The following is a 27,849-nucleotide window of genomic DNA, read 5'->3' as shown; positions in this document are numbered from 1 at the left end:
GCGGAATAGTTTTTCTTCCCGGACAGCTGATGTGAAAGAATTCTTTTCTCAATATTTATGTTTTTGTCGATCTGCTGAATATTATTTTCTTGTTTAGCTTTAATTGGACTCTCATGACGAGAATATTAATTATGAAAAGGTTATATAAAAATGTGTATAATATGTAATTAATAATTAATGTGCGTATTTTGATCTACCTGTTTTTATGGCCATGTACTCTGATTAATTTTGTAAATAATATTCCATTTCTTGATAGTGTTACGAATTTTAACGATTTTAGAATAGCTAAACCATTTTCTATGTTTTCTATGAATTTTAATATGTTGTCAACCTGTTTTATTTTGTGCAAGATGACAGAGTGGAATAAGATTAGGAGTGTCTCCACTCAATTATTATGGTGTAAAAATTGATTTATGCTTAATTAGACAAATGCTAAATTTTGTTGATGTTTTGAGCATATGCATTTCCGCTGTTTCTTTTCTGGGACATTTTCTGAGTCTGTTTAGGTTACACGAACATCCTCAGACAATGTGGGGCACGTGTAACGCCGGAAATGCATGTCCTCCTATTTCCATCTATTGAACCATAATTTTTTCCTTATTTAGTTATCTGAAGATATAACATTTCTGTTTTATACAGGGTGATTCAAAAAGAATACCACAACTTTAGGAATTTAAAACTCTGCAACGACAAAAGGCAGAGCTAAGCACTATCTGTCGGCGAATTAAGGGAGCTATAAAGTTTCATTTAGTTGTACATTTGTTCGATTGAGGCGCTGTTGACTAGGCGTCAGCGTCAGTTGATGCTAAGATGGCGACCGCTCAACAGAAAGCTTTTTGTGTTATTGAGTACGGCAGAAGTGAATCGACGACAGTTGTTCAGCGTGCATTTCGAACGAAGTATGGTGTTAAACCTCCTGATAGGTGGTGTATTAAACGTTGGTATAAACAGTTTACAGAGAATGGGTGTTTGTGCAAAGGGAAAATTTCTGGACGGCCGAGAACGAGTGATGAAAATGTAGCACGCATCCAGCAACCATTTGTTCCCAGCCCAGGAAAATCGACTCGCAGAGCTAGCAGAGAGCTGCAAATTCCACAATCAACTGTATGGAGAGTCCTACGAAAAAGGTTAGTGATGAAACCTGTACGTCAACTATTCGAGCGATGGATCGGCCGCCAGGCAGCCCGTGACAGAGCACTTCATCACTGGCCTCCAAGAAGCCCTGATCTTACCCCCTGCGATTTTTTCTTATGGGGGTATGTTAAGGATATGGTGTTTCGGCCACCTCTTCCAGCAACCATTGATGATTTGAAACGAGAAATAACAGCAGCTATCCAAACTGTTACGCCTGATATGCTACAGAGAGTGTGGAACGAGTTGGAGTATCGGGTTGATATTGCTCGTGTGTCTGGAGGGGACCATATTGAACATCTCTGAACTTGTTTTTGAGTGAAAAAAAACCTTTTTAAATACTCTTTGTAATGATGTATAACAGAAGGTTATATTATGTTTCTTTCATTAAATACACATTTTTATATTTCTGGTATTCTTTTTGAATCGCCCTGTATATTGTAATTGTTTTAATATATATATATATATATATATATATATATATATATATATATATATATATATATGCATTTATGTCGATTTATATTTGGTTTGTTTTGTGGATATTATTTGTATTTATACGCTGGGTCTGGCCTAGGGAAAACTATGCTATCGAACGAATACATTGATAGGTCGTGTGGAGAACGAAAGTGTTTAGGATCTTTGGTAGTGTTAACCCTGCCACGTGGAGCGCGGGCAGAGAGAGTCTGGCTGGGGTAGTGCAGTGGAGCAGGTGCGTTGTGTGACGCTCCCGCGAGTTGCCGCGCTTTCGGGGTTTGGCAGCGTGTAATTGCGCTCGACTTGCTATGATAGTTTCGCATCAAGAGCCCGTTTCGGCTGGAGACCGTGTCGAGAAGAAGGCGCGCCAACATCCAGCTTCTGCAACAGCGACGGCCGACAATGAGTGACTGTCGCCACCTCCTCGATCGACGGCTTCAAACCTGCAATCAACCAACAAGGAAGACTGGAAGCACGTAAAGTTTCAGAACTGTATGGCAGACCTCAGATTTTAAAATTGTTGCATCACAAAATTACAGCAACTTAGCATGAACCTTTGTTGCTCATTGTCCCAATTGGAATACCAAGCAGGGTCCCTTTCTTTTCCGAAATGAACCCGAGTGTCGCTGAAATTCAAACGCCAGCATTAACGTAATATCATTCCATTTCACTGCTTTAATTTCAAAGTTCAGTTAAAGTATTTATAGCTGGCTACAATATTTAGATTACACGAGCACAAGTTAAGAGTGCGAGTTTTGTTAGCATATTTTAGCTTACCTGTGACTGCAGCTCAGCTTGGTACGTACAAAATTTTACTATTGTTAATTGTTCAGAATCATTTAATTCAAGTTCAAAGTTAAATCTCTTATTTCTAAATTGCGTAGATTCAAGTAGCTTTTGAAATGATTGTTGAGGTAGTCCATTTTACTGAATTTCGATGTGCTTCAGAAAGAAAGCTCACTATTAATTTCAGTCACTAAATCAACTTTCAATTTTCCAGTTTTATTAATTCTTTTGCTAAATTAAGTCAGAGTGCAGCGAAATTTATTACTTCTGACAAACTTTCAGTTTTCACACTACATCTGTCAACCTTCAGTTGCCACGCGTCTAGTACTAATTATATGTGTAATAACCTTTCTTTTTCAGTTACTATATTAATTGTCCATAGGACTGGCGACCGTAATTTCCCCCAAATCTCAAATATCTAATTACCGCTAGTTAATTGTTAACGTAACGATCGCATATTTACTTTCTTTATCAACTTTGCCCCTTTTCAAAATTAATTTCCATCAGTTTTATTGAATTTTTCCTTTTATTTAGATGTAACCCTTTCCTCCCTCTTTACTGACAGATTAACTTCGGTGACGATTGCTTTTCCCAAATTTCCATTAGGTACATGTGGTTTAATTTTTCACTGTCATTAAGGTCGATAAGTGAGGGGGAGGTTACAGTATGACGTATAGTGGCGAGACATTTACAAAATCGTTATAATACATAAAAAATAATAAAAATAAACATTTTTATTATTATTATTATTTCATTACTGTGTGGATGGTTGCAGATAATGTATAAAAGGAAATAGCAATTTTTCATTTTTATGTTTGTGCAATATTTATATATCTATATTTCACAAATAACGTTGTGGTCGGCGAATGTATGTATCAAAGCAGACAATGAAAAATAATTACAAATATGCTTATTAAATTGCCTATCAATAGTGGAGGTTAAAACATTATTCTCTCTGTCTTCTTGTAGCCGTTAATGTTGTAAGAGCCTGTGACGCTCGCTTGAATGCTTAGGTAGCCTTCGTTTGTCCTTTGATCGAGAAAGACGCCATTGGAGGTTGTTATATGTAAAAGGGGTGTAATTTCAATTTATGTTGATTTTTTGTAACATACAAATTGTTAAAATTATTACCTGTAATAATTTATTGCAAGCTTTCCCAAGAATTCATTCCACATTCTTAGCCGTTTTCAGCATGTTAGGAATTTTTCATGACGCAGAGCCGTGTGGCGATCGTGGGAACCGCTGCCGCGGCAAATTCAAATTAAATTGAATGAAAGCAGTTTTCCCCGCAATATAGCGGGCAGGTAACGGTGCATTAAAATTATCTCTTTCAACTTCCTGGAGACTTCAGAGGGAAATTGTGGATTTTATTATGTCATTTTCAGGTGGACATGTGCAGCTGCTATTATGTTATGAGTTACGTAAATAATTCATGAGTGATAAAATTTTACTAGCGCGTAATCAAAGACTGCTGTGCAAAACCTGTTCTGGTTGATAACATAAAAATCAAATTTAATTTTTTTTTAGTTTCATGCTCTCATGTTAGTCGTGGCAGTTAATAGTCTTCATGTTGTTGTTGTTGTTGTGGTCTTCAGTCCTGAGACTGGTTTGATGCAGCTCTCCATGCTACTCTATCCTGTGCAAGCTTCTTCATCTCCCAGTACCTACTGCAACCTACATCCTTCTGAATCTGCTTAGTGTATTCATCTCTTGGTCTCCCTCTACGATTTTTACCCTCCACGCTGCCCTCCAATGCTAAATTTGTGATCCCTTGATGCCTCAAAACATGTCCTACCAACCGATCCCTTCTTCTAGTCAAGTTGTGCCACAAACTTCTCTTCTCCCCAATCCTATTCAATACCTCCTCATTAGTTACGTGATCTACCCACCTTATCTTCAGCATTCTTCTGTAGCACCACATTTCGAAAGCTTCTATTCTCTTCTTGTCCAAACTAGTTATCGTCCATGTCTCACTTCCATACATGGCTACACTCCATACAAACACTTTCAGAAACGACTTCCTGACACCTAAATCTATACTCGATGTTAATAAATTTCTCTTCTTGAGAAACGCTTTCCTTGCCATTGCCAGTCTACATTTTATATCCTCTCTACTTCGACCATCATCGGTTATTTTACTCCCTAAATAGCAAAACTCCTTTACTACTTTAAGTGTCTCACTTCCTAATCTAATTCCCTCAGCATCACACGACTTAATTCGACCACATTCCATTATCCTTGTTTTGCTTTTGTTGATGTTCATCTTATATCCTCCTTTCAAGACACTGTCCATTCCGTTCAACTGCTCTTCCAAGTCCTTTGCTGTCTCTGACAGAATTACAATGTCATCGGCGAACCTCAAAGTTTTTACTTCTTCTCCATGAATTTTAATACCTACTCCGAATTTTTCTTTTGTTTCCTTTACTGCTTGCTCAATATACAGATTGAATAACATCGGGGAGAGGCTACAACCCTGTCTCACTCCTTTCCCAACGACTGCTTCCCTTTCATGCCCCTCGACTCTTATAACTGCTATCTGGTTTCTGTACAAATTGTAAATAGCCTTTCGCTCCCTGTATTTTACCCCTGCCACCTTCAGAATTTGAAAGAGAGTATTCCAATCAACATTGTCAAAAGCTTTCTCTAAGTCTACAAATGCTAGAAACGTAGGTTTGCCTTTTCTTAATCTTTCTTCCAAGATAAGTCGTAAGGTCAGTATTGCCTCACGTGTTCCAACATTTCTACGGAATCCAAACTGATCTTCCCCTAGGTCGGCTTCTACCAGTTTTTCCATTCGTCTGTAAAGAATTCGCGTTAGTATTTTGCAGCTGTGACTTATTAAACTGATAGTTCGGTAATTTTCACATCTGTCAACACCTGCTTTCTTTGGGATTGGAATTATTATATTCTTCTTGAAGTCTGAGGGTATTTCGCCTGTCTCATACATCGTGCTCACCAGATGGTAGAGTTTTGTCATGACTGGCTCTCCCGAGGCTGTCAGTAGTTCTAATGGAATGTTGTCTACTCCCGGGGCCTTGTTTCGACTCAGGTCTTTCAGTGCTCTGTCAAACTCTTCACGCAGTATCTTATCTCCCATTTCGTCTTCATCTACATCCTCTTCCATTTCCATAATATTGTCCTCAAGTACATCGCCCTTGTATAAACCCTCTGTATACTCCTTCCACCTTTCTGCCTTCCCTTCTTTGCTTAGAACTGGGTTGCCATCTGAGCTCTTGATATTCATACAAGTGGTTCTCTTCTCTCCAAAGGTCTCTTTAATTTTCCTGTAGGCAGTATCTATCTTACCCCTAGCGAGACAAGCCTCTACATCCTTACATTTGTCCTCTAGCCATCCCTGCTTAGCCATTTTGCACTTCCTGTCGATTTCATTTTTGAGACGTTTGTATTCCTTTTTGCCTGCTTCATTTACTGCATTTTTATATTTTCTCCTTTCATCAATTAAATTCAATATTTCTTCTGTTACCCAAGGTTTTCTATTAGCCCTCGTCTTTTTACCTACTTGATCCTCTGCTGCCTTCACCACTTCATCCCTCAGAGCTACCCATTCTTCTTCTACTGTATTTATTTCCCCCATTCCTGTCAATTGTTCCCTTATGCTCTCCCTGAAACTCTCTACAACCTCTGGTTCTTTCAGTTTATCCAGGTCCCATCTCCTTCATATATTTAAAAAAATCCACTGCAGCGTTTACGTTTAGTGAACATAAAATACTGTAACTTCCGTACATGTAATAGGAGTAATTTACAGTGTGTTCAAGAGATGAAAGTAGCGAAGGGCATTTTTTTCCATAATTAGTTACAGTAATGATACCGTCCGCCCCCGGTAGCTGAGTGGTCAGCGCGACAGACTGTCAATCCAAAGGGCCCGGGTTCGATTCCCGGCTGGGTCGGAGATTTTCTCCGCTCAGGGACTGGGTGTTGTCCTAATCATCGTCATTTCATCCCCATCGACGCGCAAGTCACCGAAGTGGCGTCAAATCGAAAGACTTGCACCAGACGAACGGTCTACCCGACGGGAGGCCCTCGTCACACGAGTAATGATACCATGTTCCATATCTAACAAGCCAGATCAGCGTTATATAAAAGTAGTTTACAAATAAAGATAGTACGTCTACAGCAGGAAATCTTTCAGTGTTGTGCGTACCCCCACATAATAGGTCAAAGCGCATAAAGTTAAAATATTTGCAACTGCAGAAACTAATAGTGAAAATCGTATTTTATCCGACGTGCTCGCAACAATAAGCAATATAAAATTAATTAAAATATTATGGCATATAAACTGCACATAAAGTAAAAAGAGTGTGCGGTGGGGATTACGCGACAGGCGCTACAGAATACAAGAATAAGGGACAGCATGGTAGTACATTTAGTAAAACATCACGGGATAACTTTCATGGTAGAGGGAGCTATAGAACGAAGGACTGTAGGGGAAAACTGAGACTGGAATGCATTAGTTTCCAAGTACTACCCTGGGATGAAGAGTTACGCATGGGAGAGAAATTCGTGGAGGGCCGCATCAAAGTAGTCAGAAAATCGACGAATGAAAAAAAAAAGTCTTATAGGTACAGAATGAAAAGGGGAAGGGCCAGCACAAATCCTGGTTCATTGACAGTATTTTTGTAGTTTATTTTCAGATATCTTTCCCTTCACTTCCATGTCTAGGGTGTTTGAAAACCTCACCGACAAACTTTGAGGTACGATAGATGACACACAATGGGGAAAGGGGGGGGGGGGAGGCCCGCACACTAGTTCCAACCTAGTTTCATGAGTACGTACATAAAATGTCCGTAACATTTTCAGAATGAATGAAAATGTATGCAAATTACGTTTCATAAAACGCAGTTTCGAGTAAACCAATAATCGGGGCCCAGTCTCTTCAGAGCTTCATTGCCTTCCTAACTGCACCGGCAGCACAGACATTACATTACGTCTAGTGTAGAGCCACTGCCGGCCGTATCGATGGATGGCGAAATAGACCCCCGACAATTGTGAAGACATAAAGCGGGTGCAGAAAAATAAGAAAGGAAGACAGTTTATGAACGAACCGGGACGGCTCGTGATTTCTCCCATCCCTCGCGTTACTGTCGTCTGTCTAATGGAAGCCCTTTCTCTCTGTCCGCGAGTCTAAACCAACGCTGTTTCACAGTGCCATTTCATCCAAGTAGCACCACAAATAAACAACTACTGAACAGACGTGTGTCGTTAACATGGCTTACGTGCCAACCGTGCTCTTGGCTGCCAGCTGCCCCAGCACGGCTTACTCATAGTCAACACTGGAGCAAAATATCTTATTTGAACAAAGGCTTGAGGGTTTTGGGGATTTATGCCGACTGAGAAGCGGAGAGAGACGCGACTGTGTAGGAAGGACACAGAAAATGCGAAGGGGATGAGTAATTTATTTGCCCTTCCAGCCACTACTTTTCCTTCTACAAAGTCTCGGTTGGTACAATCTGCTGTATAAGTAGAAAATAATTCAGAAATAAGCCTTCTGTGACAGATTAACTATATCGTGAGAGCTTTAATGCTTCATTTTTATTAGACCCGCATTAAAAATATTTTGAAAAATGTTGTATCTGCGTATAATAAGTACATAAATGAAGTTTGACGAGTGGCAGTTCTGGCAACTTGGCCGCAAGCCCGTTGAAACGTCCCCTTAGAAAAATTATAGATGACTGTGCCTAAACTGACACACAATATTTTTAGCGCAACGCAATCTGACTTTCAATAATCCCTACAAAAGAATGGCCCTGACTAACAATAGCCTATACCTTTCACGAATCACTTACCTCACAAAAATTACTGCAACACAGCGAGCGCCACTACTGCCAGCTAAATAAAGGATTCAAACTACTGAAGGCACTAACTACTGATAGGCACAGTTAGCAAATGAAAGATTTTGATAGAGAACAAATAATGCATTTACCTTAATAGTGTTCAAAAGTCATAATATATATCAGTTCATGACATCCAGTCTTACAAATTTACTGTCTCTGATGGACACACGTCCAGATCATCCGCTCTCAAAACTCCGCCATTTCTCTCCGCACATCCACCACTGCTGGCGGCTCACCTCCAACTGCGCAACGCTACGCGCTGTTAACAGCCAACTGCCCAACACTATAATAACGACTATTTCAACAATGCCCACCAGCCACAGACTGCACACAGCACAGCCAGTGATTTTCATACAGAGCGCTAGGTGACTTTACCAACATAAGAACCTAAACAGCCTACTTACACCGTATCACCTCGTTAACGGTCTCGTGGCAGATGCTATATTTGTAGTAATGTAAATACCACTTTACATGCCAGAAGAAAACATCAAAAGCCTTTAAATTACACACACACACACACAAACACACACACAAACACACACACAATCCTTCCTTACCTACCCGCGTTTCCTACAAGTAACAGTAACATATTTTCATGTTTACGAACGATATCTGTTGGTCCAAGTGACTGCACTTACTGTTGATGGTAGCGTACATGTTGCACTCAATGACCACACACTCCAAACGGCTATTTGACCTGTTGTGAAATACTCACGGTCTAGTTGAAGATTCATTACTGAATCATCTTACATACACAGAACTTTCTCAAATTTCAGTGTATTCGCATTATAATTTCCAATCCTGAAGTATTAAAATTTGGTATTTCCTTCTCCTGGAAGTCGACGAAAAACTGGTCAAGTATAGTGTAGTGTTCATTCGACCTATTATGAAATTACAGCTCTTCTAATTGAACGTCAGTTCTAGTCTCGCTCTCTTAATTATAATGTATAATTACATGTACTTAGTTTTTAATGTGCTATCAGTTTGGCTGGCTTCGTCATGCTTTTTGTAAGTGGTTAGCTAGTCACATTTCCCTCCTTAGGTAATGTAGCTCTTTACTTGTACTGCTTGTGTTTTAATTACAGTTTTATTTCAGCGATATTACATTATCTTAAAGGGAAGTGAACAATATGATTGTGTGGCGACCCTGAGAGAGACTGGAAACGAGTGAGTGAAATTCTGTACGTTTACTCCTCATCGTCTCACGACGCTTTCAGCTCTTTTAACCGCATTCTTTCCAACTAATTTTGGTGAGAGGGTTGATTACCTTGCCGTTGAAAGTCTGTAAACAGCAAACACACACACACACACACACACACACAAACACACAATGAAACACACACACACACAAGCCGGCCGCGGTGGTCTAGAGGTTCTAGGCGCTCAGTCCGGAACCGCGCGACCGCTACGGTCGCAGGTTCGAATCCTGCCTCGGGCATGGATGTCTGTGATGTCCTTAGGTTAGTTAGGTTTAAGTAGTTCTAAGTTCTAGGGAACTGATGACCACAGATGTTAAGTCCCATAGTGCTCAGAGCCATTTGCCACACACACACACACAAACACACTTCTTGCAAGTCCAGTTAAAGCTATCTACTGTATATACGAGCGACGTTCATTAAGTAATGCAAACAGGTTGGTATTACTCAGGATTCCAATTCACCAAATTATTGACCACTATTTTGGCTACAAAATCCCATATTTCAATATAATATCAGTTCGGTGCGACGGGGTTGCGCCACGTTACTAGGAGAGCCAGTAAGCTCTTATAGTTCGGTCCTACAAGACGTCGTCAGGGCCAATGTCCTGCTGCATCAATAACCTCCCCATCAAACATGTATTGCTTCCCGCGGAGTGCATCGTTCATTGGGCCAAACAGAAGGACGCGGCGAGAGAAACATCGGGGACACAGCTTTGAATATCACAATTGGTGGGCGAGTGTGTCAGCAGTACTGACGTACACGCCCAGTTGTGCAGTGAAGTGTTTATGATCCGTCGATCACCTCGAATGAGTGCGTCCACACCTTAGAACAGCTGTCAGCCAGTCCAACTGTGTGCGACCGGCCGGCAAGCGAGAGAGCGAGCATATTAGTCCGTCCTTGCGTTGGCGACACACTCTTCGCCCAGTGACACACGGTGCTTTTGTTCGCTGCCAAATCTCCGCGGGCATTCTGCTAATTTCTACGATGCTATGGTTTTACGCCAAAAGAAACTCAATGGCCATTCTCTGCTTAGAACGCACCTCCGTTACAGACACCATTTTGAAAGCTGCGTATAGCGCACCCACCTATCGAACTTCATGTAACTGTAAGGGTGGAAGGGAAAATATTCCAACATGTCCCACAACAAATTTCACATTTTTAAATGCCAGAATTGGTTGGGGAAAAGGGTTGCATTAATTACGAGCTATCTTGTTATACCCATGGATGAGAAATTGGATTTCCACGAACACGTCTAACAACAGACAAAGCAGAAAAAATTCTACATAAAGTGAAGAGGCTAAATTCAAAAGCTAAATCCAAAATCGCAGAGATTACCTCTACCAGTCATACGGACATACCACTGTGCTCTCTTCGAATCAGTATTCAGCCTCGCAACTAGCAGGTGCGCACACAGACTGAACTTGAGCACGAACAAAGCCTCAGTCAGATGACTATAGAGCAGCGTCCTGCTTAGGCTATCGTGAGCCTTCTGCACCACATCAATGGATGCACCATAGATATCACGATCAAACACAGAACTGAAAGGTGCTGGTTACAGTTGGGGAGATAAGATGAGGTACGCACAATAACTGATGTATCGACAAAGACGACACGTCACCTTAAAAGTTGGCGTTTGGATGAATGGCAAGGTGAGTGGAGTGTAAGTGATAAGGGACGTAGACCACACGACCTCCACCCTGACATAAGGGAGCTGTTTAGAGTGCTACAGTGGTTGAGAATGAAGCATATCAGTCCCAGCCGCGGTTTGAGACATTTCTTAACTGGATACGGATCCTATCCCACGCACTTAAAACTCGAGAGTCTGAGACACCTACATTCAGGTGCGGGGAAGAAGGTTCCCTAGAACACACTGTTTCTTCCGCGGACAATACACGAACAGTAGAGTACATTACACTTATACTACACAGAAACAGACATACATACACTGAAGCGCCATAGAAACCGGAAAAGGCATGTGTATTCAAATACAGAGATATGTAAACAGGCAAAATACGACGCTGCGGTCTGCAACGCATATATAAGACAACAAGTGTCTGGCACAGTTTTTAGATCGGTTACTGCTGCTACAATGGTAAACTATCAAGATTTAAGTGAGTTTGAACATAGTGTTATGGTCGGCGCACGTGCAATGGGACACAGTATCTCCGAGGTAGCGACGAAGTGCGGTTTTCCCGTACGACCATTTCACGAGTGTACTGTGAATATCAGGAATCCGGTAAACATCAGATATCCGACATTGCTGGGCCGGAAAAAGACCCTGCAAAAGCTGAACCAACGGCGACTGAAGTGTATCGTTCAACGTGACAGAAGTGCAACCCAAACTGCTGCCGATTTCAGTGCTGGGCCATCAAAGAATATCAGCGTGCGAACCGTTGAACGAAACATCATCGATATGGGCTTTCGCTTGCCGAAGTCCCACTCGTGTACCCTTGATGTCTGCACGACACAAAGCTTTACGCCTCGCCTGGGTCCATAAACACCGACAATGGACTACTGATGACTGGAAACACGTTGCCTGCTCGGACGAGTCTCATTTAAAATTGTATCGAGCCGGTATGGAGACAACCTCATGAATCCATGGATCCTGCATGTCAGGAGAGGATTGTTCAAGCTGGTGGAGGCTCTGTAGTGATGTGGGGTGTGTGCATACGTAAGCATCTTGTCTGATCACCTGAATGCATTCATGTGCGTTGTGCATTCCGACGGACTTGGGCAGTTCCAGCAGGACAATGCAACACCCACTTGTGGAGAATTGCTACAGAGTGGCTCCAGGGACACTCCTCTGAATTTAACACTTCCGATGGTCACCAAACTCCTCAGACATGAATATTCGGAACAGATATCCACTCCCTCGTACTATTACGGATTTATGGACAGCCGTGCAGGATTCATGGTGTCAATTTCCTCCAGCACCACATTAGTAGAGACCATACGGCACTTCTGCGTACTCGCGGGGGCCCTACAGGATATTACGCAGTTGTTCCAGTTTCTTTGGCTCTTCAGTGTATATACATAGAATATGAGACGAAGAATATGGGGACAGCTAAATGCATTGACAAACAATATTTCAAAACAACACATGAAGAGCACCTGCGGACACAACATAAAAGACATGACTATATGCAACATAACGACAATCCCCAGAAGATGGACCGCGACACCCACAGTGATAGCGAAAACAGTGACAGTGAAGAGGTTCAAATGGTTCAAATGGCTCTAAACACTAAGAGACTTAACAAATGGTTCAAATGGCTCTCAGCACTATGGGACTTAACATCTGAGGTCATCAGTCCCCTAGACATAGAACTACTTGAACCTAACTAACCTAAAGACATCACACACATCCATGCCCGAAGCAGGATTCGAACCTGCGACCGTAGCAGCAGCGCGGTTCCGGACTGAAGCGCCTAGAACCGCTCGGCCACTGAAGAGGAGCAGGGGGAGGAAGACGAGATGTAAGGGTAAACAAGCGTAAGGTGCTGGCGATCTAGCCAAGAAAACACGAAATGTTGTACACGGTTGAGCAGCGAATGTTGATTAGCGATACTATTCCTCTACTACTAACCAAACTTTTTTGTTGTGACTAACGGTCGACAGCTCAAAGAAACCATTCCTAGTTATTCACCACCAGACGCAATCGGTGACACAGCTAACAAATTAGCCCTCTGACCTATGATATTTTTAAATTCGTCTTAAAAAAATTAAATTTGTATTTCAGTCTTAATTTTTTATTGCTTTAAATACGTATTATTCTTCGTCATATGTTATAGATAATGACAAAACAAAAGGACTACAAAAAATACGACATACGGAAGGTCTAATAAATTCGACCTGTTTTTAAAATATCAGGTAAGAAATCTCTAATTCTGCAGTAAATTAATAAATAATTACTCGTTGAACGCCCTTCGTATTTGTGGACAGAAAAGGAGGAGATGTGGCAGCCACTGTGTGTGTAGTGGCTTGTGGGGATGAAGCGAGAACTGCCGTCCGAGCACTGACCGCGCGGCCATCAGCGGCAGTAATCAGTGGCGCGCTCTGCAAATCAGTTCCCGGGCCGGACACGCGTCGCGATTGCCGGCTGGGGAGGTGAGCTGCGTGCGCCGCCTCGCCACTCAGCTGCCGCGCCTGCTGCTGGCCGCCCAACCGGAGCCGCGACTCTCATGTAAATTCGATAAGGGGGATCCCCGCCGGCCGCGCCTGCCGATCCGATTACGGCGCACATGTCCCGCCGCGTCGCTCCTACCCTCCCCCCCTTCCCCATCCCCTCCCCCTCCCACGCCGCAGGCGACGCCTGCGGTGGGCACCGCTTGTGATCTGACAGCCTGCTGTCCCATTCCTGCTAGCAGTTCTGCCTGCCACCTGGACACTCATGAACCAGTTGCAAAGTTTCTTTTCAGGAATAAGTGAGACCAGGTACTGAAGTGTTGTGTTGTTCGCTGGTGATTTACAATTGACCTTTCGGAGTACTGTTATGCTTACGGCTATTTGTCAAAAAATGGTTCAGGTGGTTCTGAGCACTATGGGACTTAACTTCTGAGGTCATCAGTCACCTAGAACTTAGAACTACTTAAACCTAACTAACCTAAGGACATCACACACATCCGTGCCCGAGGCAGGATTCGAACCTGCGACCGTAGCGGTCGCGCGGTTCCGGACTGAAGCTCCTAGATCCGCTCGGCCGCAACGGCCGTCGGGTTATTTGTCGTTTCACCAAAGTGCCTATAGGCGTCCCTATACCAACAAGTCACAGTAATGAAACTTCCTGGCAGACTAAAACTGTGTGCCGGACCGAGATTCGAAATCGGGACCTTTGCCTTTCGCGGGCAAGTGCTCTACCGCCGAAGCCACCCAAGCACGAGTCACGACCCGTCCTCACAGCTTCACTTGTGCCAGTACCATTTTTGAAAGGATTTTATTCCGTACTCATAATTTTCCAGGATCAAAGTAAAACATTCTGCGGGTGAGTACATGGAATGTAACAGGATGAGCTTCCCAAGATTTAAAGAAGAAAATCAAATGAATATTTTATCACTAATATAGTTGCTAACTTTCCCAATCTCTTTGAAACAAATATAAGTCTTGTAATTATTTCCTTTTCTTGAGGATTTAGTTGATGATCATTGTCAAGTTACGTTTTTAATAATCTGTCAAGTTGTTTCCTTTCTTACTCATACGTTTTCACGGTACTGTAACTAATCAAATTATTCACAATATGGTTTCATCTTTCATCATCAGCAGCAGCAGCATCAATGTCATATGCAGTCCATTTCATCAAATCGTCATCCTGAGCCTCTTCAAAATTAAAACAATAGACACTTCAGGAAACAAACGATCGGATGTATACTTCTGTAATCGTACCTATTCAGAAGCATCTGACTATAACTTACTGGGCAGAAAATACATAAAGGAACTTCGTTGAAACTTGACTTTATGGCTTTTCAAAACGTGAATACCTTGTGATTCGTTCGACAGTTCCCCCTTTCCTACAGTATGTTGGCCACAACTTAGAGAAGGTTCAAATGGTTCAAATGGCTCTGAGCACTATGGGACTTAACTTCTGAGGTCATCAGTCCCCTAGAACTTAGAACTGCCTAAACCTAACTAACCTAAAGACATCACACACATCCATGCCTGAGGCAGGATTCGAACCTGCGACCGTAGCGGTCGCGCGGCTACACACTGTAGCGTCTAGAACCGCTCGGCACTTAGAGAAGATCTTTATTTTGACCAACATAGCCGTCGTAAAACAAACGTAGCTCTTTGACATTTTTTTGGTACATATTCTTTTATATAGTCAAATAACAAGGGGCACACTTCATTTGCTTGTTTCTTAGGCTCATTAATTCTTCATGTTATAGATACAAGATAAATTTATCCACAGCTGCCGAAGTTGAGCTGTGAAAAGCAAACCGTAGCACATAGTGAATTAGGTATTCGATAGACGGCATACGAACATGACCACCACCGAAAGGCCATTATTCAAAGAGTAAAGCCCTTCCAAAAATCACGTCGCTGTAACCAAGTCACAAAAGGACATTTACAATCTGTGGCATAAAGCCCTTTTTAAGGATAAATATGTATCTCTGTGTACAAAATCTGGTACTGCTTAACTTATTTTGTCGAAATTTGGAGTAAGGCCGTTTCAAAAGTGACTGTATCACATGTAATAATAACATATTTTTGCAAGTGGTGAGACGTGGAAAACTAAGAGAAAATCTGGTGTGACTACGAAATGTATAGAGACAGTGTTTTATGAGTACAATTGCAAAAATAATACTTTAGAAAACAACGACAATAATGATACATTTAAAAAATAAACGAAATCGTTCCATTGATAAGTGTTCATCTGCGGTCTTCAGCTGATTTATACACGTAAAGATTCACTCTCGCGCGATCACGCTCTCTCTCTCTGGTTGCCATCCGAAGAGTTATTACATATACTGCTTATCAAGGTCTTTACTGGAATGCAATGTAATTTACTGAGCTGCTATCACGAAGATAATAAGTTAAGGCGTGAGTTAAGTGTTATTTACAAAAATGTTAAACTTATGTCAGCTAATCCCAGTTTTCATAATTATAGCATTGTCTGCAGCGATAAGAAAACAGCATTGATGGACCGCAGTAGTCCGTCGCCATTACGTGGCACATACAAAATTTACACTATTGCTCTACACAAATGTTAATGTCAGAGCAGATTATTTAATAAATTTTTTTCTAGCAAATCTACAGACCTGGACCACGGAGTTTAACGACGAATTTGGCAGTCATTTTAAGGTATTGTGTGGAATTAGGACCTGGACTGTACTACGTCTAAAGGAGATCGACTTTCATTACATAAAAGGAACATTATATTTGACTTATCACGTTGAATAGCAAAATGATAGCTAAAATCATATCTCTTCTCACAAATAATTATGAATGTCTATTTGTTTGTGCATTAATGTGTTCGTAAGATAGCGATCGTATGTGGCTGAGAATTCGCATAGTGTTGCTAGCCGGCTTCTGTGACCCAGCGGTTCTAGGCGCTTCAGTCGGGAACCGCGCTGCTGCTACGGTCGCAAGCTCGAATCCTGCCACGGGCATGGATGTGTGTGATGTCCTTAGGTTAGTTAGGTTTAAGTAGTTCTAAGTCTAGGGGACTGATGACCTCAGATAATAAGTCCCATAGTGCTTAGAGCCATTTGAGCCATTTTTTTAGTGTTGCTAGATTGTTTTTACTATTTTGATTACTTACAGCAGTAATACGCCACATATGGAAAATTCTGCTGCAACAATAATAGAAATCTTTAATTAATATAATAACAAACTAAAATATTAATACATTTTCAAAGAATATATAAAACATAATTTAATCAGCGTAAGGGCACATTGAAGCACACTCAGTTCATTTATTCGCGACGGAGTACACACTGTAGCAAAGTAGGTGGCTTTCATCCAGCTGTTAAGCTTTCTTTCACCCTAAAACTTTTATTTTTAATTTTAATTTTTTGCAAATATCTTCAAGCGTGTTATTCTTATGTCATATGCACTGTAACTAAAAATCTCAATTATTGACCCATTGTTTTTCTAACTTAACATTTGTACTTATTACATTCATTTAGCTAACTGGAATTAATGAATCATTTAATTTGCCTGAAAACCGTGCTAATTACCAATATATTTATTACATTCCCCTAGCTATTACGAGTTAATGAGTCAATCTGAATTTGCCTGAAAACCGTGCTAATTACCTTCACCAATAATTTTAGATTTGTTATCATTGTTGCTATTTAAACACATATCCCATTACTAACTTTTTGACACAGGATAAAAATCATAATATTAATACGGAAACGTCGAAACTTTAAATATCTATTTTTAAAATTAATTATACAGAGAGGTCAATGAAACGTATATAATACGAAAGGTAGTGATCCATAGATGTCCAAAACCAAATAAAGAAATCGTGTGTGAATGCAACTGTTAATAGAGGTAAAACGAAGTACTTAACATAAGTTTTCGCCTGTATCATTTTTATTTTTTGCAAATATCTTCAAGAGTGTTAATCTTATGTCATATGCACACTAACTAAAAATCTCAATTATTCACCCAGTGTTGTTCTAACTTAACATTTGTACTTATTACATTCCTTTAGCTAATAGGAGTTAATGAATCACTTAATTTGCCTGAAAATGCCCATAAATGTACCGCAGACGAGTTAGCACAATATACTACTCTTGCAGTATTCGAGTTTTATCTAAATTACGTGTCCATCATTGATTTTCAATTTGCAGTTGATCTCAGGAAGTACGTTGATCTTCAATAATGCATTCTGCAAATTGTGAAAATAGTATTGGACTGTGAGCTATGTTATTTCCAAATCGTATTTTAGGTACGTGCATGTTTAGATGTTGCAGATGATTCATTTACAGTAACACACATATACTGGGCAACTACAAAGCCACAATTGCTAGGTCATTGATGTCGTCAACAGTGCAAAACAAAACATCATAGTTACGAAACTCTCGGGAGCAATACAGACGGTTTAGTGGCGTCGTTTCCTCTCTTGCATTTTTCTAAGAGTAAAGGTAATTAACTCCGTCTTCATTTGCCGCCATCACCATAAAATTTGAAGTAAGTTACTGATTTTCAGTTTCTTCAGTGTAAATAGCTACGATTATACGGAAACTATATTAGTTTTAGGCTACGTCTCGCTGAAGAACCTCAACCGCTCGGAATGATAGACAAAGCGTTAGACAGACACAGCTCTTACGTAGACAGAGTAATAGAAATAGTGTGAGCATCGATAACGAAATTCTATTGTCTTTTGAAATACGTTTAAATGTTCACTCAGCGTTATTCCATATAGTTTTGTGCTTTATAATCGTACTTGGATGAATTTACAATGCAGATCTAGTAATGCAAAACATTTTGGATCTGAGGTTACTTCACGTGATATAACGGATTTAACATAAAGGAAAAGGTAAATTGCCGCCGTTATCAGAAATTTATTCCTCACCGCACGGTATCAAGGTCTCATTTCAAATGATCAATCAATTAAAGAGAAATCAAAGAAGCAATTTAATAATACTTGTGGCTACAATGCTGCATTTGCAATGGTCAGCTCTGCTGCTAAAATTTCGGACACAGTTTTACGCGGAGTGTATCACTTTAAGAAGCACGATATTTTTTATCATAGATCAGGTGCAATGACTTCTACGAAATGATTGTTCATCATGTTATGCGCAGTTATATTTTAATGACATTGAGGCATCTGGTCGAATTTCGACCACAGGCAATACTAATATACATAAATAAGTGAAATAACTATACAGGTAATGATGAGAACATGTTAGCAAGACTTGCTGTAATTTAATTCCAGAATAATTAGCATTATTAACTAAAACATTGTTACTAAAAAACCACGGGACTGCTACGGTCGCAGGTTCGAATCCTGCTTCGGGCATGGATGTTTGTGATGTCCTTAGGTTAGCTAGGTTTAAGTAGTTCTAAGTTCTAGGGGACTGATGACCTAAGATGTTAAGTCCCATAGTGCTCAGAACCATTTTGTTACTAAAATAGAATCTCATACTTCGGCTAGTTAGTGTAATTTAACGGAAATTATTGTTGCATCTAAAACTCCTTAGTCAGATAAATTATTCCACTGTTCGGTTACCCAAAAATGAAAATTTTAGCTTTAGCTAACAGAAGTACAGCAAGTGACAATAGCTGAATGTAGTTTTAATTACTGCAGGCTTCTAAAAGGAAAATTTCGGAATCCATTTGAGTCATTCTGCGGAAGGCTATGACACGAGCAAGATCTGTGCCCAGGAATGTACCGCAGACGAGTTAGCACAACACACAACTCGTGCAATATTCAAGTTTTATCTAATTTACATGTCTATCATTGACTGTCAATTTGCAGTTGATCTGAGGAACTACGTTGATCTTCAATAATGCATTCTGCAAATTGTGAAAATAGTATTGGACTGTGAGTTAGTTATTTCCAAATTGTGCCTACTGAGCACTTCGTTTTTCGTGTTAATATAATTGGTATACCTCAAAGACAGTGTAATTAGAGCATTTGCTAATGATTTACTTGCCACACATAGACTTTTGTGCCACTTCAGTATTAGGTTAGTGCACTCTATCAAGCACTTTATAGGACATCTGCAGAATGTAGTTTGTGGTGACGCTTTATCTCTGCGATTTGGTCATAAACAGTAGAATATCTAAGTGCAGTTAGGGTGTGCGAACTGCAAATCTGGTGAAGACGTCATGATTTAAAGTAGACTACTTTCGATAATCACTTTTCAGCTAGCTTCCACGGCGACGCAGCTACCGAAGGCAAATTATCACAGCTACATTCGATTGACTGTACAAGATAAGTAAAAGAGAAAAGAGAATAATTTATTATGTGGCAGAATTGATAATTTAAAATGGTAAATAGGCCTCTATTCGATTGTTGTACGTTTTACGTTTCTGTCCTATTTGATCCATGTTAGATCGCAATGCTCGAACGTGTATTACGTGCACTAGTTATAATTTCCCTATATTGCACATGTTCTGTATCTTTCATTTGTCCTATACGTGCATCGAAATACAAATACGAGTTTCAAATTTCCTTCAGCAACAGATCGAAATGTTGATATCTTTGTGTGCCGGTCAATACATCATTCAGACAGCAGTGCTCAGCAACCGTGGTGGCTCCCTCTTCTTCACCGAACGCACGATCTGGTAGCGCTGATATCAGTTACAGGGGGCATCACAATAGCGAAAACCGACGCGGGCGAAAGTAGCCAAAAGTGACGAAAACAGCACGGTTTCAAAAACGAGTCATTTGCGAAATAAATGCGAATTCAATTAATTCTCCACATAATTAGGCTCAAATTTCGACGATACCGTACCTTAACTACGAATAATAATACCTCTTCCATACACTAAACATCTCGGCCGTTGTTGGTTAAAGGATACTCATTATGTGTTCAGCATTGGCCGGTCAGAGCCGTTTTAATTAAGAAGATTAATTTACTTTGCTGTTGGACAGTTTCAGCTTGCTTAATACTAGCTTATAACTGATCATCCAGAACATTATGACTACGTACCTAATAGCCAATATGTACTCCTTTGGTACAGATAACAGGCGATGTGTTGTGGCATGGAAGCGCTGAGGGCTTGGTAGATCGCTGGAGAGAACGTGCATCACATCTGCACACACAAGTCACCTACATCCCGTTAGTTACGGGGAGGGGACAATGAGCTCTGACGCCATGTTCAATCACATCCCAGACGTGTTTGACCGGGTTCAGATCTGGCAATTCGGGGAGTCAGCACATCAATAGGACCTCATCACTGTGTTCCTCTAGCAACTCAATCACACTCTTGGTTGCACGTGCTCTGCAGCCAGTGTACGCTGTCCGTTGCCTGTCATGGTGTCTTGCACGAGCTCCAATGGATAATGGAGCCGCCGCCTGCTTGTCTCCTTTCCACAGTACATGTGTAAAGGAGCTGTTACTCTGGAAGACAACGGATTCGTTCCCTTCCGAATTCTTCAGACGCTCTGCCACTGTTCCAAAGTGCAGTGCCAATGGTCACGTTCCCACATCAGTCGTAGTTGCCGATGTCGTGGTGTTAACATTGGCACGTGCATGGGTCGTCGGCTGCGGAAGCTCATCGTTAGGAGTGTTTTGTGTACTGCGTGTTCAGACACACTACTACTCTCAGCCCAGCCTACGACGTCCGACATCTGTCAAGCAGGACGCTAGTAGTATCGTATCCGAACATTACTGGTTTGATCTTCCTACTCATCCGCATTAACTTATATTTTCCCACATGTAGGACCAGCTGCCATTCATCACAGCAACTGTAAATTTTGTCTAAGTCGTCTTGTATCTTCCTACAGTCACTCAACTTCGACCTTTACCGTACACCACTGCATCATCAGCAAACAAACGCAGACTGCTGTCCCTGCTGCTCACCACATCAGCCAAATAATTTATGTGTATAGGGAACAACAGCGATCCTATCACAATTCCTTGGGGCACTCCTAACGATACCCTTGTCTCAAATGATCACTCGCCGTTGAGGACATACTGGCTTCTATTATGTAAGGAGTCTTCGAGCCACTCACATACCTGTGAACATATTCCACATGCCCGTACCTTCGTTAACAGCCTGCAATGGGGCACCGTGTCAAATATTTTCCGGGAATCTAGAAATATGGAATCTGCCTGTTGCCCTTCATCCACTGTTCGCAGTATATCATATGAGAAAGGGTAAGCATGGTTTCTAAAACCGTGGAAATAAGCTCCTTAGTCTTAAGAAAATTTATTTTATTCGAACCGAGAATATGTTCAAGGATTCTACAGCCAACAGATGTTAGGGATGTTGATCTGTAATTTTGCGGGTCCGTTCTTTTACACTTCTTATATACTGGAGACACCTGCTTCTCTTTCCAGTCACTTGTGACTTTGTGCTTGGCGAGAGATTCACCATAAATGCAAGCTAAGAAAGGGGGCAGTGCCGTAGAGTACTCTTTGTAAAACAGAGATGAGATTCGATGCGGATCTGGTAGTTTACTTACTTTCAGATCTTTCAGTTGTTTCTGCATGCCGGGAATGCTTGTTACAATGTCGTCCACACGGGAGTCTGTCCGATGGTCAAGTGACTATATGTTTGTACGATTCTTCTACGCGAACGATTTCTTGAGCATGAAATTTAAAACTTCGGCCTTCGCTTTGCTATCTTAAATTGTCATACCAGACTGGTCAACAAGGGACTGAATGGAAGCCTTACACCTGCTTAGTGATTTTACATAAGACCAGAATTTACTCGGGTTGTCTGTTAGATCTTTTGCTAAGGTGTGACGGTGGTAATTGTTGTATGTTTCGCCCATATATCTTTTCACAGACGCCCGAAGCTCTACTAACCTTCGGTTATCGTCATTTGTGTGTTCCTTTTGAACCAGGAGAGCAACAGCCTCCACTTCCTGAGCGCCTTCCAAACTTCGTTATTAAACCATGGTGGGTGTTTTTAATTCTTTATCCACTTACTAGGCACATAACTCTCCAGACCAGTGTTTACAATCTGCTTAAACTTTTTTATAATTCCTCTACATGTGTGCTACTGGAACTAAGTGATGCCTGTTCACTGATAACTGGTTATCTGCTCTATCTAGCAGAAGCACTCTCCTTGTTTTCTTGATTGATATTGTCGATAAGGTCCGGTCTATTTGTAGCTAAAAGGTCTAGAATATTTTCATTGCGCGTGGGATGCCAAGCTAGCTGCTCGACACTGTTCTCAGAAAATGCGTACAAAAGTATTTCGCATGCCTGTCAAAGTATTTCGCATGACTGTCTGTCTGTACCTCCCGCAATGAATCCATAGACATACCAGTCTGTACTCGGTATGTTAAATTCGCCTCCAACTAGTATGATCTGAGTATTTACGCGCTACTGACTCTATTCTCTCTTTGAATGACTCTAGAACTGACACAGAAGAATAGAATGGCCGGTAAAAACATCCAAAAATTAACTAGGTTTCAGTTTTATCCGTTATACGCAACCAGATAACCTCACTGTCACAGCCTCCACCTCACTAGATATTTTTGTAAACTGCAATAAATATTCCGTCTAATCTGTCTTTCCGCTATACGTTCCATCACTCGCTAAATATCTCAGAGCTTTCGACTTCGTGTTTCAGCCAGCTCTCGGTCCCAAGAATAATTTGAGTGCGAGAACTTTCCTGGAGGGCAATAAATTCTGGAACTTTATTACGAATTCTTTCACAGTTTCAGGCTAAAATTATGATGGTCGAAGTGTATTTATTCTGAACGCCGTTTGATTTACCTTGCTGCTCATCGACTGGCGAGTGTTCATCAGAACACCTCAAACTACTGCGTAGCGTAGAAAAGCCTCATGTGGACGCCACAAGTACTGTGTTACCCTAGTAGTTACTTCCTTTGTGTAGAGCATCCCTGACCTCTCAAATCCCCACATGATAACGCAGGTCTATAACTCCGCAGCCAAGACCGTCACACAGTCGACGAAACCTTTAGTTGAGACCCTTCACTCGGCTCCGAACCAAAGGACCCCGATCAACTCTAGGAACAATGCTGAAAACTGCGACCTATGTTCGAACCCCGCGTGCGAGGCCATTAATCTTCCATCTCCACCAGTCACCTCAAAGCCCATGCGACAGTCTTCGTCGGTGCCGACGAGAGCTGCTACTCGCGGGCCATTGCACCCTGCACGCTCGATAGCCGCAGGCAAGGCCGCCTGCACAGTTCGGATGAGGGCCCCAGGCAGGCATACTGAGCACGCATTGGCTTTATTTCCAGCCCTAATAACTAGTAAACTCCTCCCCCTAAGTGTCTGCTCGGACCCTGCTGAAGGATCGGGACCTTTCCACTCACAGGGTGGAATGTCTGTATGGATATATAATTTAGACTGCTCTCTGCAGTTACTGGACCTAAATCCTTTCTAAGGAAACATTAATTGTCCTAAATTTTGCTTGAAACAAATGTAATGTAAAGACAGATTTGATTGCGACTCTATTTTCTAACACATGTGCTTTAATTGTAACTGTTTTCTGGAATTGATAGCGTTTATTTTGTTTTCTTTTAGGAAGGAAGTGTTTTTATTATGTATATCATTTTTTTTTTGAATTGCTTAAAAACCGATGTATGTATTGTTTCCCCTGCGAACTTCGGGAAGAGCTCAGTAGCTTAGCACACAGGGACCACTGCGACCAAACAAACCAGCTGTAATGTCAAGTACCACCCATTACCTTCTCTTCTTGGGTACGTTTCATATCTACACTTTACTGTACGCGCACATAACTTACAGCAAGTGTTCCACTTGTAGCCCTCAGTGGGTGCAACTGCGTACGTCCTGGGTGTTTAGTACAGATGCACATTGTAGTCGCGTTGCTGCTTACGACAAGTGGCGCATTATTTCACCGAGATAGCTATCGCCGCGTTGGTTCACTTAGCCATCAAGCTGTATTCACAAGCGTTTGCTATCTTGGCTGTCACAACTATCGAGCTGCACTTACAAGCTACACGGAACAGTCATAAAGTAGAGTGGCAAATCCAGTAATACGAACTGAAAAACTGTTTTTCTTAGTCGTTGGTCCCTTGTAAGCTTACAGTTCATCTTAAGCAGTAACTAGCTTATGTTCCTGTTCTTCAAATTCTACCCTCCGTACGGATAGAACAAAGTGGCCTACATAACAAAGCTGGTCACTATTTTGCACATGTTGTACAGAAGTTTAGCAACCGTGCTTCCCTCTGGTAGGTCATTCCGATATGTGATAGTTGTAGTTTCCTTTTGCTTTTTTCACAATCGTTGCAGAACGTTCGTTACTGATTATGAGATTGAAGGCGCAAGGTTGAAATTATCTCACATGCTCAATTTTCTACAGCTGATTAAGATTCTTTATATTACTTCTTTTGGAGCAAGCTTAAATATGCTCTACAAAGTTTGGAATTCGTACGCAGCAGGACGTCCAGCATAAAAAAGTGACTGCCTTTGGCGCGACTTGTTTTGTAAATAATGCCAGAAATTCTGTTCACCATTTGTTCCTAGGTTTGAATTCTACGATGCGACGACACAGGTTCATCTTTATGGTTTCAGTATCTGTAGCACTGGAATGAACCCAATTAACCCCAGTAATTCCTGATTTCAAAGCAACAGTATTGTAATGTTTGTATAATAATTAAACACACGTGTGTGATTCAGTCTTTTCATCTTTTGATCTCCAGCAGAAACGGTACAGTGCACTAAAATAAATCTGCATATGCATTAGTTACACGCGTCACTCATGTGAAACTGGCATTCTGAACATTCCAGTAATGGCCCACATCTCAACAAAATGAATTACACTCCGTATCTGGGGCCCGTGTTTCGCTTTTCAGGTACTTTAGCCTCCGAAAAATAACACGCTGCACAACAGAAAGTGAGCTCACCCATCTTTAGCTCAAGGAAACAATGTAACAGCTAAGAATTTGCATTCAGTTGCGTGAAAATTACCGAGAAAGCTACAGATAACAGCAAACAATACACTGAAAGGGTATAAAAGCTTGCGAAATTTAATCGCAGAAGCATGAAAAACAAAAGCTGGTCGCTTTACTAAAAAATACACCCTTTGTTTGTATGAATATTTACCAGAAATTGTAAAAGAGACTAAAACTAAATGCGGTTGTTGTTGAAAAGATTACTAACAAACTGTAAACAATGAAAAGCTCACTGAAAAAAATAGTTACAGCATTGACGCAAGCGTAATACTTTCCATTTAGAGAGAGGGGTTATTGTTTGCCGGATGCTATTTTACGGTAAAAATTCCGAAGGAAGTTAGAAACATCGATAAAAGAAGTATCATGCACGAATATCGTTCGACTGATTCTTATTATTGGTCAGTGTGGGATTCTCACCAAATTGGTTCAACGTGAGAGGGAGACGCCTGTGAGGAAAACTGCCGTATTTGTTATTCAGTACCAGAACGTCGCTGCAGTGCACAACGAATTTCGCTGAAAGACGCTACAAAACATAGGTACCGTACTACATCATCCAAAGATATACTTTCAAAATTCAATTTATCTGCGCCTTATTTGTAAGAATACATTTTTTAAAATCAAATACGAAGAAATAAAAATCAATTTCTTTCACAAGTAAACCGATATATTAAGCTTCGTTCCCGACGCAACGAACGGTAGCTTGCTGACGTAGATGTAGGTGTCGCTGTACGTATATGGAATAACAAAGTTTATGACGAACTAGGTGAAGTTTCTGCTTCTTGTTAAAGTTATCACCATTATTTTGTTTCCTTCGGTATTAACGTGTTGAAAATAAATGTGTGTGGTGGAAACTGAAGATTCTTTCAATGAAATATGGTTCAGTTGGTTACAGAGTTTGTACACGAACATAAGGTAAGACCCCCCCCCAGGATGCCGCTAAGTCAGTATTTTAAGAACAAGCAAGGATAAAATACCGATTGGAAGTAAAAAGTCGGTAGAGGCATTAATTAGGAAGCGCAATCCAAAGAATTAAGTTTTTCACATTCATATTTTGATATACTGTTTTTTTGTTTTTAGTAGTAGAACACAGTCGAAGTTTTTTCTCATAAGAGAAAGATGTGCATTTGTAGAGCAAAAGTACTGCAGTGTAAGTGTATTTAAGTGTGCGTGAATAATACACTACAGAAGACCAATATTAAGTATTTTTATTTATGGAAGTGTGTGAAGTGAATTTTGTGTAATTACGACAAGCGCCAATGTCCACGGAATCCTTTAGCTGTCTGCATCTTCTCAAAAACTGTAAGGAAACACGATGGGCAAGCACACATTTTTAAACAAATTCAATTAATATTAAATTACTAATATTCAGTAAATTAATTATTAATTCATTTATTTTTTAAATATTTTACAAGTTCACCTGTAAGTAGCACAGTCTGCTTTCCCGTGAAGTACGAACAGCCAGTTTCCTTGACCACTATTTCAGGAGTAAGTATGAAGGTCTTAACACAGGGAGCAAAAATGTACCATTGCTTTCACATCATATTTGATGATGAATCTGTGAACACAAACAGCAGCATACCCACCATGAAATATTAGCGACTGCTTTCCTGTGGTAAAGGAGGGCTTCCCTTCTTGTGTTCTTTGTTCGCATTAACAAACAGTCCAGGTACACAGCGCCAACTGTTGCATCGGCGTGTTACAGTTCCGAACAAGAACACACATCTCGAGTTGACGGAGACTACGGCGCTAAGTGCCGTAATGGGCAACGTACTTTGATTGTTCTTCACACTTGAGGGTAGCAAAATACCGCCAAATAATATATCACAAAGTCGCTAGTATCTCATTTCTACTTTGGCTTTTTCTTTTCTTTTTTATGTCATGAGTCTTCTGACCCCCCATGAACCATGGACCTTGCCGTTGGTGGGGAGGCTTGCGTGCCTCAGCGATACAGATGGCCGTACCGTAGGTGCAACCACAACGGAGGGGTATCTGTTGAGAGGCCAGACAAACATGTGGTTCCTGAAGAGGGGCAGCAGCCTTTTCAGTAGTTGCAGGGGCAACAGTCTGGATGATTGACTGATCTGGCCTTGTAACATTAACCAAAACGGCCTTGCTGTGCTGGTACTGCGAACGGCTGAAAGCAAGGGGAAACTACAGCCGTAATTTTTCCCGAGGACATGCAGCTCTACTGTATGATTAAATGATGATGGCGTCCTCTTGGGTAAAATATTCCGGAGGTAAAATAGTCCCCCATTCGGATCTCCGGGCGGGGACTACCCAAGAGGACGTCGTTATCAGGAGAAAGAAAACTGGCGTTCTACGGATCGGAGCATGGAATGTCAGATCACTTAATCGGGCAGGTAGGTTAGAAAATTTGAAAAGAGAAATG

This window comes from Schistocerca nitens, chromosome 1, assembly GCF_023898315.1.
Source record: "Schistocerca nitens isolate TAMUIC-IGC-003100 chromosome 1, iqSchNite1.1, whole genome shotgun sequence".
NCBI lineage: Eukaryota > Metazoa > Arthropoda > Insecta > Orthoptera > Acrididae > Schistocerca > Schistocerca nitens.
Note: the sequence above shows the minus strand (reverse complement) of the source record.